Source organism: Rana temporaria, chromosome 2 (assembly GCF_905171775.1).
Source record: "Rana temporaria chromosome 2, aRanTem1.1, whole genome shotgun sequence".
NCBI classification, from domain to species: domain Eukaryota; kingdom Metazoa; phylum Chordata; class Amphibia; order Anura; family Ranidae; genus Rana; species Rana temporaria.
In genome coordinates this window covers 440,333,794-440,349,782 of record NC_053490.1, presented here as the reverse complement: position 1 = coordinate 440,349,782, position 15,989 = coordinate 440,333,794, and the positions used below count along the sequence as shown (strand labels likewise).

At 45.0% G+C, this 15,989-nt stretch overlaps 1 protein-coding gene across 1 annotated transcript in view; it reads left to right on the top strand.

Annotated features, from left to right (window-relative positions):
- The first annotated feature begins 4,413 nt into the window (after positions 1-4,413).
- The window catches only part of SH2B2 (SH2B adaptor protein 2), a 140,312-nt gene continuing 128,736 nt past the window's right edge, over positions 4,414-15,989 (top strand). The window contains exon 1 of the mRNA XM_040338411.1: positions 4,414-4,568. The gene's annotated coding sequence lies outside the window, so the exon portion shown is untranslated. The remainder of the gene's footprint in view (positions 4,569-15,989) is intronic.

Sequence of the window (15,989 nt, the reverse complement as noted above, 5' to 3'; positions counted from 1 at the left end):
AAATTTTTTACGTTTTACGTAGTTTGCGTAAGTCGTCCGTGAATGGGGCTGGATGTAAGTTACGTTCACGCCGACTAGGCATTGAGCGGGTGCAATTTAGTTTGAAAATTCGACGTGATACTGAGCATGCGTGCGCATGCGCCGTTTGAAAAAAGCGTCAATTACGTGGGGTCACGATTAATTACCATAAAACACGCCCACCACTTCCACATTTGAATTAGGCGGGCTTACGCCGGCCTATTTATGATGCGCCGCCACAACTTTGCTTTGTGAATACTGCACTTGCCTGACAAAGTTGCGGAGGCGTAGCGTAAAGAGGATACGTTACGCCCGCTCACAAATACGCACTCCCTACGTGAATCTGGGCCTTAATTTGTAAAAATCCCCATAAATTGAATACCTTGAATTCTGTGACACATATTCATTATGCCCTGTGAATAGTCTCTGCTGTGTCACACATTTGACAGAGCCTGCCTTCTGAATTACAGAGGCGAAGTTTCAGGAGGTGGAGTCAGTACTGGGATGACTGCTTGCAGGCAGCAAAGTACTATGGGATATGTAGTCCTTAGAAATGGAAAAGCTTCAAAGCATGCAGGGAATGCAGGAAGTTGTGGAAAGAGATATCCAGCAGAAAGGAAGCCGTATTGGACTGCAGAAAGTAGATATGATCTGTCTTGGTGCAAAATGGATATACAAAAATCCCCAACGCTCAAAGAATTAGTGCATCTACGAAGTCCCAATAATAGAATGAGTGTGGAACACTCATAGTTCTTCAGCTGGAACTCTCGTGCAGCCCTCCTTAGACTGTGGGATCTCAACAGGTAACTAGAAAAGAAATGGAGGATTTAAACACCTAGGGCCAGATTCACAGAACAAATACGCCGGAGTATCTACTAATACTCCGGCTTATTTTCAAATTTGCTGCGTCGTATCTTAATTTGTGATTCACAAACAAGATACGACGGCTTTTGGCTAAGATCGGACAGGCTTACGGCTTCGTACGCTTTCGGATCTTAGGCTGCAACACTTCGGCCGCCGCTGGGTGGAGTTTGCGTCGTTTTCCTGCGTCGGGTATGCAAATCAGATTTTACGGCGATCCACGAAGCTACTCGTTTGCGTAACGTCGTTTTTTCCCGTCGCAAAGTTAAGCAATCTTTTTCATTGCTTAACTTTACACCAGCCATGTTAAAGTATGGCCGTCGTTCCTGCTTCGAATTTTAAATGTTTTTTTTTTTTTTTTTGCGTAAGTACGTTACATTCACAAACACGTCGGGGCGCCGTAATTTTGCGCAAAGCACGTCGGGAAAATTGCGAACGGAGCATGCGCAGAACGTTCGGTGCGGGAGCGCGCCTAATTTAAATGGTACACGCCCCATTTGAATTAGGCGGGCTTGCGCCGGACATCTTTACGATACACCGCCGTAAGTTTACACGCAAGTGCTTGGTGAATCAGGCACTTGCGCTTAAAACTTGCGGCGGTGTAACGTAAACACGATACGTTACGCCGCCGGAGTTTTCTGTGAATCTGGCCCAAAGTGCCTTACCAGAAGCTTTCATTGAACTAAAATAAAAATGCCAATTGGGTACTCAGAAAAGGTAATGGTAATGGGGCATCACTTGAACCCATGCATCACTCAGCTGGCAGGCTGATGCATTTTGGAGGTCGCACTCCCTTCTTCAGAGCTATGCCAAAACAAAGATCTGCATCCTCTTATATATACACACACATTCATAGATACAGGCTGTGCCATATTTGGGGGTTGAAATTGTACAAATGAATGTGTGTTTATATAAGAGGATGGAAGTCTTTGTTTGGCATAGCTCTGAAGAAGGGGGTGTGACCTCCGAAACACGTCAGCCTGCAAACTGAGTAAGGAATAAGTTCAAGTGACGCTCCATTACCACTGGTGTTATATACTGCCTGTTTTATATCACATTTTGTTAGTACCCAATTTCTGGGATTTGGGAGTTCTCCTCCATAGACCAACTTAGAAATATATGCCTAGGCCCAATGTTGTTCTCCCTTTCCATGTGGAAAAAATGCTCCCGTCAATTCTCTCTCACATCCCTGTGTTCCCAGCTGCTAAATGTGCTGTTTAATCCCGATATCCCTGACAGCCTATCACACAATCGTCTGCTTCCATGGACGCAGGCGGGCATATTCCAGCTTTGAAACATTGTACATCCCCTCACCCGTGCACTTAAAGAGGGGTGTTGCTAGGTGGCAAAAAGACCAGGGGCTTCAGCCCGATGTCCAAAGCTGGAACCGGGGGGTGGCAGAGTTAGGCCTCGTACAGACGGACGGACTGTCCGCTGAAAACGGTCCGCCGTTGTACACACCATCAGACAGAAATCCGCGAGTACACGATGACGTGGCCGCGCCGTCGCCGCGACGATGACGCGGCGACGTGCGCGGCCCTGGAAGTTCAATGCTACCACGCATGCGTCGAATCACTTTGACGCATGCGAGGGATGGCGGCCGATCGGACATGTACGGTGAGTCTGTACAGACGACCGAACATGTCCGACGGACAGGATTCCAGCGGACATGTTTCTTAGCATGCTAAGAAACATTTGTCCGCCGGAAAACGGTCGGCTGGACAAATGTCCGCTGGAAACCTGTCCGCTCGGCCGTACACACGACCGAACATGTCTGCTAAAACTCGTCCGTGGACCAGTTTCAGCAGACATGTTCGGTCGTGTGTACGGGGCCTTAGAGGTGTTGTATGTGGAGTAGCGTTTTTTTGGGGCTGGGCGGTGGGGTTGTGTGACTTACCAGTGCCCATCAATGCTGACCAATGACCTACCAGCACTGACCTACCTACACTGACCTACCTGCACTGCATGACCTAACACACACTGACCTACTGACAATGGCATAGATACACACACACTGACTTACCATGGCACAGGGATGTACCGGTCTGGTGGCGCTCATTTCAATCTCTGCCCATATACTGGGTGCCATTTTGGAGGACCATTATCTGTATTGTTATAGTAAAGCTGATGTTATAAAATTAACCACCTGCCTGCCAAGGTTCGTTTATAAACATCATGGTAGACAAGTGGTTAAATAAAGCTGCTGCAGCTGTGAGCTTAACACCAGTGTTAAGAGCCAGTGAAAGGTTTTTCGATAAAAGCGATTGGGCAACATTTTTTTTCTTTTACCCAAACTGTTTTTTATGGGCCAGATTCAGGTAGAATCGCGGCGGCGTAACGTATCGTAGATTTTTCATCGTAAGTGCCTGATTCACAAAGCACTTGCGATGAAAACTACGCCGGCGGCCTCCGGCGTAAGCCCGCGTAATTTAAATGGGCGTGTGCCATTTAAATTAGGCGCGCTCCCGCGCCGGACCTACTGCGCATGCTCCGTTTCGTAACTCCCGCCGTGCTTTGCGCGAAGTGACGTAATTTTTCCGAACGGCGGCGCGCGTAGCATAATTCCGTATTCCCGGACGGCTTACGCAAACGACGTGAATTTTTAAATTTCGACACGGGAACGACGGCCATACTTTAGACAGCAATACGATTGCTGTGTAAAGTTAAGGCACCAAAAACGACGACTAACTTTGCGACGGGAAACTAGACTAGCGGCGACGTATCGAACGCGAAAATCCGTCGTGGATCGCCGTAACTCCTAATTTGCATACCCGACGCTGGTTTACGACGCAAACTCCCCCCAGCGGCGGCCGCGGTACTGCATCCTAAGATCCGACAGTGTAATTCAATTACACCTGTCGGATCTTAGGGATATCTATGCGTAATTGGTTCTATGAATCAGTCGCATAGATACTCTGAGAGATACGACGGAGTATCTGAGATACTCCGTCGTATCTCCTTTGTGAATCTGGCCCTATATGTGTTAGTGTGCACTAAAATTTATATTTTTTCCCTAAAAATATGTGTTGATAAATAACTGCGCAAATATTGTGTGACATAAGAAATTGCAACTTCCACCATTTCATTCCCCAGGGTCTCTGCTTTCAGAAACGATATGGGTTTTGAAGCATTTGCGGTCATTTCTAGCAATAAATAAGGATTTTGAACGTGTGAACAAAGAAAAAAACAATGCCCCATAGACAAGTGATTGAAGCTATGCTGTGAGCACAAGTCTCCCCTTTCTTATGGAAACAGAATCAAATATAAAACTGAATGCATCATCCTCAACAATCCTAAGAAATAAACAGATAGATGTGGGCCATATATGATGAAGGGAAGAGATGAATGCATTGATAAAAAAACAAATCAGAATCAATCAAAAGAAATGCATGGATTGAAGGAAAAGGAAAGGAGTGTGAGAGGCCCCGGTGTATTTGTCTGGTGACCATGGGATGGGGACGTGTGACACCCACCCAGCAGTGTCACCATAGCAGGCTCTGGCCCTTTATGAGCTGTGCGGTGATGTGGCCCCGCCCCCAGCTCCGGGGGTGTGGAAAACAAGAAAGGGATGAGTGTGATGGTGATATTCCCCTCCATAGTGTGACATGGAGAGCGGACCATGCTGACTTCACAGAACGGGATTTAAATCACCCGGAACAGCCGACACCAGCGATGATCTCCATCACACAGTAAGTGTTATTCTGGGAGGAGAAGGAGGGACACCCAGCCTGGATCCGCTCCATAGAAAGGACTGCTGGGGACACATTGTCAGAGGGAGGGATCGGAGGACAAGTGCACTGTGTGTGTGTCTATACAGCTGTCCGATGATGGATGAGCCTATCATCATTGTGTATACAGTGTGTGATCCCAGCATTGTGTATACAGTGTGTGTGTGATCCCAGCATTGTGTATACAGTGTGTGTGTGATCCCAGCATTGTGTATACAGTGTGTGATCCCAGCATTGTGTATACAGTGTGTGTGTGATCCCAGCATTGTGTATACAGTGTGTGTGTGTGTGTGTGTGTGAGATCCCAGCATTGTGTATACAGTGTGTGATCCCAGCATTGTGTATACAGTGTGTGTGATCCCAGCATTGTGTATACAGTGTGTGTGTGTGATCCCAGTTTTGTGTATATACAGTATGTAATCCCAGCATTGTGTATACAGTGTGTGTGTGGTGTGTGTGATCCCAGCATTGTGTATACAGTGTGTGTGATCCCAGCATTGTGTATACAGTGTGTGTGTGATCCCAGTATTGTGTATACAGTGTGTGTGTGATCCCAGCATTGTGTATACAGTGTGTGTGTGTGTGATCCCAGCATTGTGTATACAGTGTGTGTGATCCCAGCATTGTGTATACAGTGTGTGTGATCCCAGTATTGTGTATACAGTGTGTGTGTGATCCCAGTTTTGTGTATATACAGTATGTAATCCCAGCATTGTGTATACAGTGTGTGTGTGGTGTGTGTGATCCCAGCATTGTGTATACAGTGTGTGTGATCCCAGCATTGTGTATACAGTGTGTGTGTGATCCCAGTATTGTGTATACAGTGTGTGTGTGATCCCAGCATTGTGTATACAGTGTGTGTGTGTGATCCCAGCATTGTGTATACAGTGTGTGTGATCCCAGCATTGTGTATACAGTGTATGTGATCCCAGTATTGTGTATACAGTGTGTGTGTGATCCCAGCATTGTGTATACAGTGTGTGTGTGATCTCAGCATTGTGCATATACAGTGTGTTATCCCAGTAGTGTGTATATACATTGTGTGATCCCAGTAGTGTGTATATACAGTGTGTGATCCCAGCATTGTGTATATACAGTGTGTGATCCCAGCATTGTGTATATACAGTGTGTGATCCCAGCATTGTGTGTGTATACAGTGTGTGTGATCCCAGCATTGTGTGTGTGTGTACAGTGTGTGATCCCAGTAGTGTGTATATACAGTGTAGGTGTGATCCCAGTAGTGTGTATATACTATGTGTGTGTGATCCCAGCATTGTGTATATACAGTGTGTGTGAGATCCCAGCATTGTGTATATACAGTTTGTGTGATCCCAGCATTGTGTATATACAGTGTGTGTGTGTGTGATCCCAGCATTGTGTAGAAACAGTGTGTGTGATCCCAGCATTGGGTATATACAGTGTGTGTGATCCCAGCGTTGTGTGTATATACAGTGTGTGTGATCCCAGCATTGTGTATATACAGTGTGTGTGTGTGTGATCCGAGTAGTGTGTATATACAGTGTGTGTGATCCCAGCATTGTGTAAATACAGTGTGTAAGATCCCAGCATTGTGTATATACAGTGTGTGTGTGTGATCCCAGCATTGTGTATATACAGTGTGTGTGTGATCCCAGTATTGTGTATATACAGTGTGTGTGTGATCCCAGCATTGTGTATATACAGTGTGTGTGTGATCCCAGCATTGTGTATATACAGTGTGAGATCCCAGCATTGTGTATATACAGTGTGTGTGTGATCCCAGCATTGTGTATATACAGTGTGTGTGTGATCCCAGCATTGTGTATATACAGTGTGTGTGTGATCCCAGCATTGTGTATATACAGTGTGTGTGTGATCCCAGTATTTAGTGTGTGTGTGTGTGTGATCCCAATATTGTGTGTGTGATCCCAGTATTGAGTGTGTGTGTGTGATCCCAATATTGTGTGTGTGATCCCAGTATTGAGTGTGTGTGATCCCAGTATTGTGTGTATACAGTGTGTGTGATCCCAATATTGTGTGTGTGATCCCAGTATTGAGTGTGTGTGTGATCCCAGTATTGTGTGTGTGATCCCAGTATTGAGTGTGTGTGTGATCCCAGTATTGTGTGTGTGATCCCAGTATTGAGTGTGTGTGTGATCCCAGTATTGTGTGTGTGATCCCAGTATTGTGTGTGTATACAGTGTGTGTGATCCCAGTTTTGTGTGTGTATACAGTGTGTGTGATCCCAGTATTGTGTGTGTATACAGTGTGTGTGATCCCAGTATTGTGTGTGTATACAGTGTGTGTGATCCCAGTATTGTGTGTCTGTGTGTGTGTGTGATCCCAGTATTGTGTGTGTGTGTATACAGTGTGTGTGATCCCAGTATTGAGTGTGTGTATACAGTGTGTGTACATCCTACCTAGTCTGCCTGATTGGGATCTGTGGTGTAATCTGTTTAGCACAGAGTAGCGGCTCCTCCTGCCTCTATGGAGATGATGAGGGGATCAGCCGGGCTCTTTCTGTATGGAGAAGGTGTCCCTGTGCCTGCCTGGGGGGGGCTGCACGTTTGTCCTGGATCAGCTGGCCCTGCATTATTGATGGAGGAGCTGCCAGTCCCGGGCAGATGTTGGTGTGCCCTTGTGCTGGGCTCTGGGGGGACATGTAGAGAGAGATGTATGACAGTCACCACTGACCCTGGAAGAGATCTGTGTAAACAGCACAGTGGGGGTTCTTTACATCGCCAGCATTTCACAATCATGGGAAAATCACTGTTCATAAATAATGCTATCAATTTGTGTGATCAATGTAGTCTGTGTTTCTGATACACAAACTCAATCGCTATACAATGTCAGATGTGATACTTTCTACAGATTTGCAGACTTCATTTATGAGAAGCTTGACTTGATTTTTCAGACTGATTACATTTTTTTTTTTTTTTTAAACAATATATTTTTTATTGAAATATATTTACAGAGAGACCTGAAATAAAAAAAATCAACTAATAAATCCTACTGTCATCATTGTACAATTACTCATAAACAACCAATAAGAATGAACCATTACAGGAATTTATAGAGACCTGTGATAAGATATAGACTTCTAGAAAAAATGTATTATTATTATTATTATTTGGGACTTCCAATATATAGCACCAGCAGTTTGTGCAGTACATTACAAAATAATAGGGAGACAGTACAATTCTAAATGGGATGGTCCTGTTCATGAGAGCTTACAATCTAAAGGGAAGCCCAAGTGATAGAAAAGGTAGATTTTAGCCATGCGACTATTAAAATTTCATTGAGAATTTACTTGTTTAACCACTTGCTTACTTGTATTCCCCCCTCCTGCCCAGCTGAAATCTCAGCTTCCGGCACTGCGTCGCTTTAACTGACAATTGTGCGGTCGTGCGACGTGGCTCCCAAACAAAATTGGCGTCCTTTTTTTCCCCACAAGTAGAGCTTTCTTTTGGTGGTATTTGATCACCTCTGCGGTTTTTATTTTTTGCGTTATAAAAAAAAAAAGAGCGACAATTTTGAAAAAAAATTCAATATTTTTTACTTGTTGCTATAATAAATAGCCGAATTTAAAAAAAATATTATTTTTTTTCTCAGTCTAGGCCGATACGTATTCTTCTACATATTTTTGGTAAAAAAAAAAAAAACGCAATAAGCGACAATTTTGCGCAAAAGTTATAGCGCCTACAAAATAGGGGACATAATTATTATTTTTATTTTTTTACTAGTAATGGCGGCGATCTGCGATTTTTATTGGGACTGCGACATTATGGCGGACACATCGGACACTTTTGACACATTTTTGTCACCATTCACATTTATACTGCGATCAGTGCAATAAATATGCACTAATTACTGTATAAATGTGACTGGCATTGAAGGGGTTAACACTAGGGGGTGAGGAAGGGGTTAAATGTGTACCCTGCATAGTGTTTCTAACTGTGGGGGAGGGGGGTGACTGGGGGAGGTGACTGATCTGTGTCCCTATGTACAAGGGTCGGTCTCCTCTCTCCCTGACAGGACGTGGATCTGTGTGTTTACACACACAGATCCACGTCCTTGTCTCTGTAACCGCCGATCGCGGGTGGCCGGCGGACATCGCGGCCGCCAGGCACGCGCAACGGCATCTCAGTGATGCCGCAGGCACGCGCATCACTGTGGCTGGAGGCCATATATAGACGACCACCCGGCAATTAAGATCCACACTGTGGCCGTATAAAGTCATACGGCCGTCAGGAAGTGGTTAAAAATATGGGTTTGTAGCCAGGGGTGTTAGGCTGACTACACACTGTTAGATTTATGATAGAGAAAAAAAAATCCTCCAGATTGTCAGTTGGTAGGAAATTGACCCCTTCAGTTTTGTGAATGAAGCCTTTTTATAAAGCATCCAGGCAACCAGTCGCCCATTTGGGTCCCTACAGACTTCAGTGGGAATGCGCGAAAACCCAAATAACGTGTGCTTAGTTTCTTGCCTCTTCTAGTAATTGGCTTTCTTTTGGCTAACACAAAAACGCACAAACCTGACAAAGCCAGCTAAAATAATATCCAGTTATGTGTAGAAGCACGGCATGGCCACAGTGGGATCTTTAAATCAGTTGTAAACCGCTGGGTGTTTTTCTTTTTTTTTTTTAAACCTGAAAGGCAATGTCATATCGTGCTAGTATGCATCACATACTAGCACATTATGTGAAACTTCCGTGAAACCGAAGCCCTCCAGCAGCACATTGTCACCGCTGAAGGTGCTTCCATCTTCACCCGGTCTTCCTTCCGGGTTCGTGGACACCAGCTGTGTAAGTGGCCCAGAGCCGCGATGATGTCACTTCTGCGTGCGGGAGACGGCGTTTACGGCACAGGACTCTGATGGAATGGAGCGGGTATGCCGTTCCTTCAGGGCGCATGCGCCGGTGACATCACCGGCTGCATGTAAGTAAATATCTCCTAAACGTTGCACCTTTAGGCCTCGTACACACGATAGGTTAGACAGAGGACAATGGTCTGATGGACCGTTTTCATCGGTCAAAACCGATCGTGTGTAGGCCCCATAGGTTATTTAACCATCAGTTAAAAAAAAGCCAACTTGCTTTAAACTTAACCGATGGATTCCTAATCGATGGGAAAAAAACGATCGTTAGTAGGCACAACCATCGGTTAAAAATCCACGCTTGCTAAGAATCAAGTCGACGCATGCTTGGAAGCATTGAATTTCGTTTTTTTCAGCACGTCGTCGTGTTTTACGTCACCGCGTTCTAACACGATAGTTTTTTTTAACCGATGGTGTGTAGGCGCGACGGACCATCAGACAGCTTCATCGGTTAACCTATGACAACGGTCCATCTGACCGTTCCCATCGTATGGACCGATCGTGTGTACAAGGCTTTACAGTACCTATAAGTAAGCCTATAATAAAGCCTTACCTATAGGTACAATTCATGCATGGGAGTTTACTCTCACTTTTACACTGGGGCAGTTTTCAGGCTTTTTAGCGCTAAAAATAGAGCCCTGAAAACTAGGGTTGTCCCGATACCGATACTAGTATCGGGACCGATACCGAGTATTTGTGGCTGAATACTCAGCCCCCCCCCGCCCCCGCTACGCCGCATCCCACCGCAACGCCGCTGCCGCTTGGTTAATACGGGCGGGGAACATTACAGCTTTCATTTGAATAGCTGTAGTGTTTCCCACGGCACCGCGTATAGACACTCCTCCTTGCTCGGGATTGGACGGGTGATCTGTCCAATCCCGAGCAAGGGGGAGTGTCTATACGCAGCGCGGCGGGAAACACTACAGCTATTCAAATGAAAGCTGTAATGTTCCCCGCCCGTATTAACCAAGCGGCGGCGGCGCGGTAGCATCTAGGTATGGGGGACATGGCTGCTTATATGGGGGGGGGGAGATGGCTGCATATATGGGGGACATGGCTGCATATATGGGGGGGACATGGCTGCATATATGGGGGGGACATGGCTGCATATATGGGGGGGACATGGCTGCATATATGGGGGACATGGCTGCATATATGGGGGGACATGGCTGCATATATGGGGGGGACATGGCTGAATATATGGGGGACATGGCTGCATATATGGGGGGGACATGGCTGCATATATGGGGGGGACATGGCTGCATATATGGGGGGGACATGGCTGCATATATGGGGGGACATGGCTGCATATATGGGGGGGACATGGCTGCATATGTGTGGGGACATGGCTGCATATGTGTGGGGACATGGCTGCATCTGTGGGGGGACATGGCTGCATTTGTGGGGGGACATGGCTGCATTTGGGGACACATTTAAAAAAAAGTATCAGTATTCGGTATTGGCGAGTACTTGAAAAAAAGTATCGGTACTTGTACTCGGTCCTAAAAAAAGTGCTTTCACACTGCAGCGGTGCGCTTGCAGGACTGGAAAAAAGTCCTGCAAGCAATATCTTTGGGGCGGTGTGGGAGTGGTGTGTGTATACACCGCCCCTGCCCATTGGAAGGAATGGGCACCGCTTCCGAAGCATCTGAAAAGCACTGCATCATGAAAACTTTTAACCCCTTGTTGGGGGTTAATAGCGCCCCGCTACCACCCGCAAAGCGGCGCCAAAGCGCCACTACAACAGCAGTAAAGCGCCTGCCATAACGAGCAGTGCTTTACCGCTAACGCCGGCACCACCCCAGTGTGAAAGTAGCCCAAGAGCCTACATAAGCATTGAACAGAGCTAAGGGCCGCCTGTTTCAGGGAAGGTAAAAACAGGCACCTGAGCCTCAGCTTTATCAGCCCCTGGAATGCCAATAATACAGCTAGACAGGGGCTGTACACATGTGGCTGCAATCCTTTGCTCTGTGGTTGTGGCGTATTTAATTCAGGGGAACAGAGTTTGACAGATAGCTATGGTGTGGTCCCCATAATGTAAAATTGGTGTTCAGTAATGTAGATATAAAAGACCTTACTTTAAATCACTTGATTATATAATATCCAAGTTTTTATCTATACGTAGAAAAGATGGAGTACCCATTCTTAAAGTGATACTAAACCCACAATAGTAAAAACAGTCTGTATATGCAGTAAAGCATGCTTGTTGTACTCACTGTGGAACCTAGGGGGTTAATCCTCTGCATTATGTAAAAAGGCTGTTTGATTCTGTCTTCTCTGTTCCTTCCCTTTCTTCCACAGTCCCCATACCATCTCTTGATAAAACAGAGGCTATGGGACAAGCTGCACATGCTCAGTTTGGTGTGTATTGCTAGAGAGTTGTTTTTTGTTTTGTTTTTTTCTTGGGAGAGTGCATGTGATCAGCACAGGGCCAATCAGCACTGTCCAGACAGAGGATCAGGGGTCCTGCAGCCTGATAGGACAGTCAGAGCAGAGCCTTATTCCCTGTGAACTGGTTGTCCAGGGGTGTACGTGGAGGACATATGATCGTTTTCCTTACCTATTATTTTTGGTCAAATCAGACGCAGTCATTGCAATATATAGAATTTTTTTGTGGGCTGTTGGGATGCAGTTTGTTGTCACCAAATACAACCAACAGCAGACCCCTATTCTATCATGCATAAAGGTGGAATTCTGAATGCAGATCAGGGTGGATATAAATCAACGATTTAAAAAAAAAAAAAAATCTGATTTTTTTGGGGGGGATATTTAAATCTGATATTTTTGATTTTAATTTTTTTTCAAATTTTATTTTAGTAAAATGCTTTTGGAGTAAAAATCTATCTAAAGATTGTTTTCTATTTAAGATACATTAATAATTTAGTTTATTCATCATGAAATGGAGCTTAGTTACTGTATATGGCATGAGGCTGTATATTTTGCAATATTTACATGTTTGGTAAACTTATTCAATGAATCCAAGCTCTGCAAGCTGAGATAACATGCACTGCATTGATGCATTCACACAATTTTACATTAACCCTGAGATAAACCAAAGTTCAGGAATTGTTTTGCAAATCTATGTACACTACAAACTGTATGATTGAATTGGTTCTGATATCGCTGTTATACTAACCTGACAGCTTATTATTCTAAATAGGAAATCTTCATTTTGTTTGCAAATAGTAAGATTCTAACTACCAACAAGAATAGGTGCTTACGTTTAACCACTTAAGGACCCCTTCATGCCGATATACGTCGGCAGAATGGCACGGCTGGGCACATCCACGTACATGTACGTGGCCCTTTAAGCCCAGCCGCCGGCGCGCTCCCGCGACCCGGTCCGAAGCTCCGTGACCACGGCCGCGGGACTCGCGGACCCGATCGCTGCTGGAGTCCCGCGAACGGTCCCCGGAGCTGAAGAACGGGGAGAGCTGTATGTAAACACAGCTTCCCCGTTCTTCACTGTGGCACTGTCATCGATCGTGTGTTCCCTAATATAGGGACACACACACAATCGATGATGTCACACCTACAGCCACACCCCCCTACAGTTAGAAACACAGATGAGGTCATACATAACCCCTTCAGCGCCCCCTGTGGTTAACTCCCAAACGGCAACTGTCATTTTCACAGTAAACAATGTATTTTAAATGCATTTTTTGCTGTGAAAATTACAATGGTCCCAAAAATGTGTCAAAATTGTCCGAAGTGTCCACCATAATGTCGCAGTCACGAAAAAAATCGCTGATCGCCGCCATTAGTAGTAAAAAAAAAAAAAAAATAATAAAAATGCAATAAAACTATCCCCTTTTTTGTAAACGCTATAAATTTTGCGCAAACCAACCGATAAACGCTTATTGTGATTTTTCTTTACCAAAAATAGGTAGAAGAATACGTATCGGACTAAACTGAGGAAAAAAAATAATGTTTTATATATTTTTGGGGGATGTTTATTATAGCAAAAAGTAAAAAATATTGCATTTTTTTTTCAAAATTGTCGCTCTATTTTTGTTTATAGCGCAAAAAATAAATATCCGCAGCTTGATCAAATACCACCAAAAGAAAGCTCTATTTGTGGATAAAAAAGGATGCCAATTTTGTTTGGGAGCCACGGCGCACGACCGGTCAATTGTCAGTTAAAGCGACGCAGTGCCGAATCGCAAAAACTGGTCCTTTAGCTGCATTTTGGTCCGGGTCTTAAGTGGTTAAAGAGCACTTGTCATTTCAGATCTATCACGGCAGCAGCTGTTACCGGGCATCCACTCACCTGCTGCCGCCACGTCCCTCACCTTGTTGTGTCACTGCCGCATCACCATTAAAGTGAATGGGACTTTCCTGGTACCTCCATGGCAGCATACCAATGCCACTGGTACGCTGCCATGGGTAGGCACCAGGAAAGGAAAATGACGGAGGTGAGTTATCAATTTTCCGTTGTCTGTTAGTCAACAGCTGGTCGGAGGAGCCGCCGCACTACAGAAATTACAGTTGCTCTTTAAAAATGATGATTTAAATCGCGTTGATTGAAATCAAGCTTTTTTTTACTAGTGATTTAAATCGACTTGATTTAAATAAAATCCACCCTGATGCAGATTGTCGACTTTGACAGGAAAGCTACATTATTAGCTGGATTCAGGTATGCGGGCGCATCCTTGCGGCGGCGTAGCGTATCGTATTTACACTATGCCGCCGTGAGTTTGCAAGGCAAGTACTGTATTCACAAAGTACTTGCCTGTTAAGTTACGGCGGCGTAGCGTAAATGCGGCAGGCGTAAGCGCGCCTAATTCAAAATAGGCTGAGGGGGCGTGTTTTATGTTAATATGGGTTGACCTGACGTGAGTGACGTTTTTTAGGAACGGCGCATGCGCCGTCCGTGTACATATCCCAGTGTGCATTGCGGCTAAGTACGCCGCACGGACCTATTGGTTTCGACGTGGACGTAAATTACGTCCAGCACTAATCACGGACGACTTACGCAAACGATGTAAAAATTTCAAATTTCGAAGCGGGAACGACGGCCATACTTAACATTACTAGTCCAGCTATTTGATGGAATAACTATACGCCTGAAAATGCCTTACGTAAACGGCGTATCTGTACAGCGTCGGCCGGGCGTACGTTCGTGAATCGGCGTATCTAGTGATTTACATATTCTACGCCGACCGCAATGGAAGCGCCACCTAGCGGCCAGCCTAAAAATGACACTTTAAGATACGACGGTGTAAGACACTTACGCCGCTCGTATCTTAGCCTAATTTAAGCGTATCTGGTTACCAGAATACGCTTAAATTTGCGTTGGCGCAGATTCAGACTTAGGCTGGTGTATCTACTGATACGCCAGCCTAAGTCTTTCTGAATCTGCCTATTTAAGTGCAACATTACACGGTCCATTATCACCATTGACTTGGCTCATTGGTAAACCTCTTACTGCAGAGTGCTCCCATTGCTTTCCTATCACCGCAGTAGGCCATCAGGATATTTATTGGCCATTTGCGTAAATGTATGCAAGATCGGGGCTATTAATACACGTGGCCCAGTTCTAACTTTGTGTTGAAAAATTGCTGCTCTCTACCAATCTCTGGCTTTTGTTTTCATGCGTACTACCAGGAGATATTGCCTATTTGTGTTTAGTTTGAAAACATCCCCTTTTCAATTGAATTAATGGCTGCAGTAATTCCTCCTAACTCTGCCGGCCTGGGTGAGTGGTCGTTTAATGTATTTATGATAATGACTGGAAGGAGAAGGCAGACTCCACTCAGATCAGCGCACAGCCAGATGGGTCTCCGAGCTTCTATTGTACACAGCTGCTTGCTGTACTGTACATCATAAAAGCTTATCACCATTCCAGTATTGACTGCGGAAGTGGAAGACCGCTACCGGCTCTGCGGTCTAGCTCAATGACTTTTCTAGAAAAACCTCCGTAGGTGATCATAAAAGCAGATTTTTTTTTTTTTTTTTTTTCGATTTATTAATCACTGCAAGTATACATTGTGCATCTTTTATTTAGCCATAACATTCCCTTTAAAATAACCCACTGGGTTTAAAATAGAAATTAAAACATTTGTGTGTTTATATAATAATAATAATAAAAAAAAAAAAGATATACTGGGCCGGATTCAGAAAGAAGATACGACGGCGTATCTCCTGTCCGGCCGTCGTATCTATGCGCCTGATTCATAGAATCAGGTTACGCATAGATATGCCTAAGATCCGACAGGTGTAAGGGACTTACACCGTCGGATCTTAGGCTGCAATTCCAGGCCGGCCGCTAGGTGGCGCTTCCATATCTTTTACGCGTCGGATATGCAAATGAGCATTTACGCCGATTCAGAAACGAACGACCGCCCGGCGCTTTTTTTTTTTTAAGTCGTTTGCCTTCGGCTTTTTCCGGCGGAAAGTTACCCGTTTCTGAATCGGCGTAAATGCTCATTTGCGTATCCTATGTTAAGTAAGGCCATCGTTCCCGCGCCAAGTTTTGAATTTTTTACGTTGTTTGCGTAAGTCGTTCGCGAATACGGCCGGACATA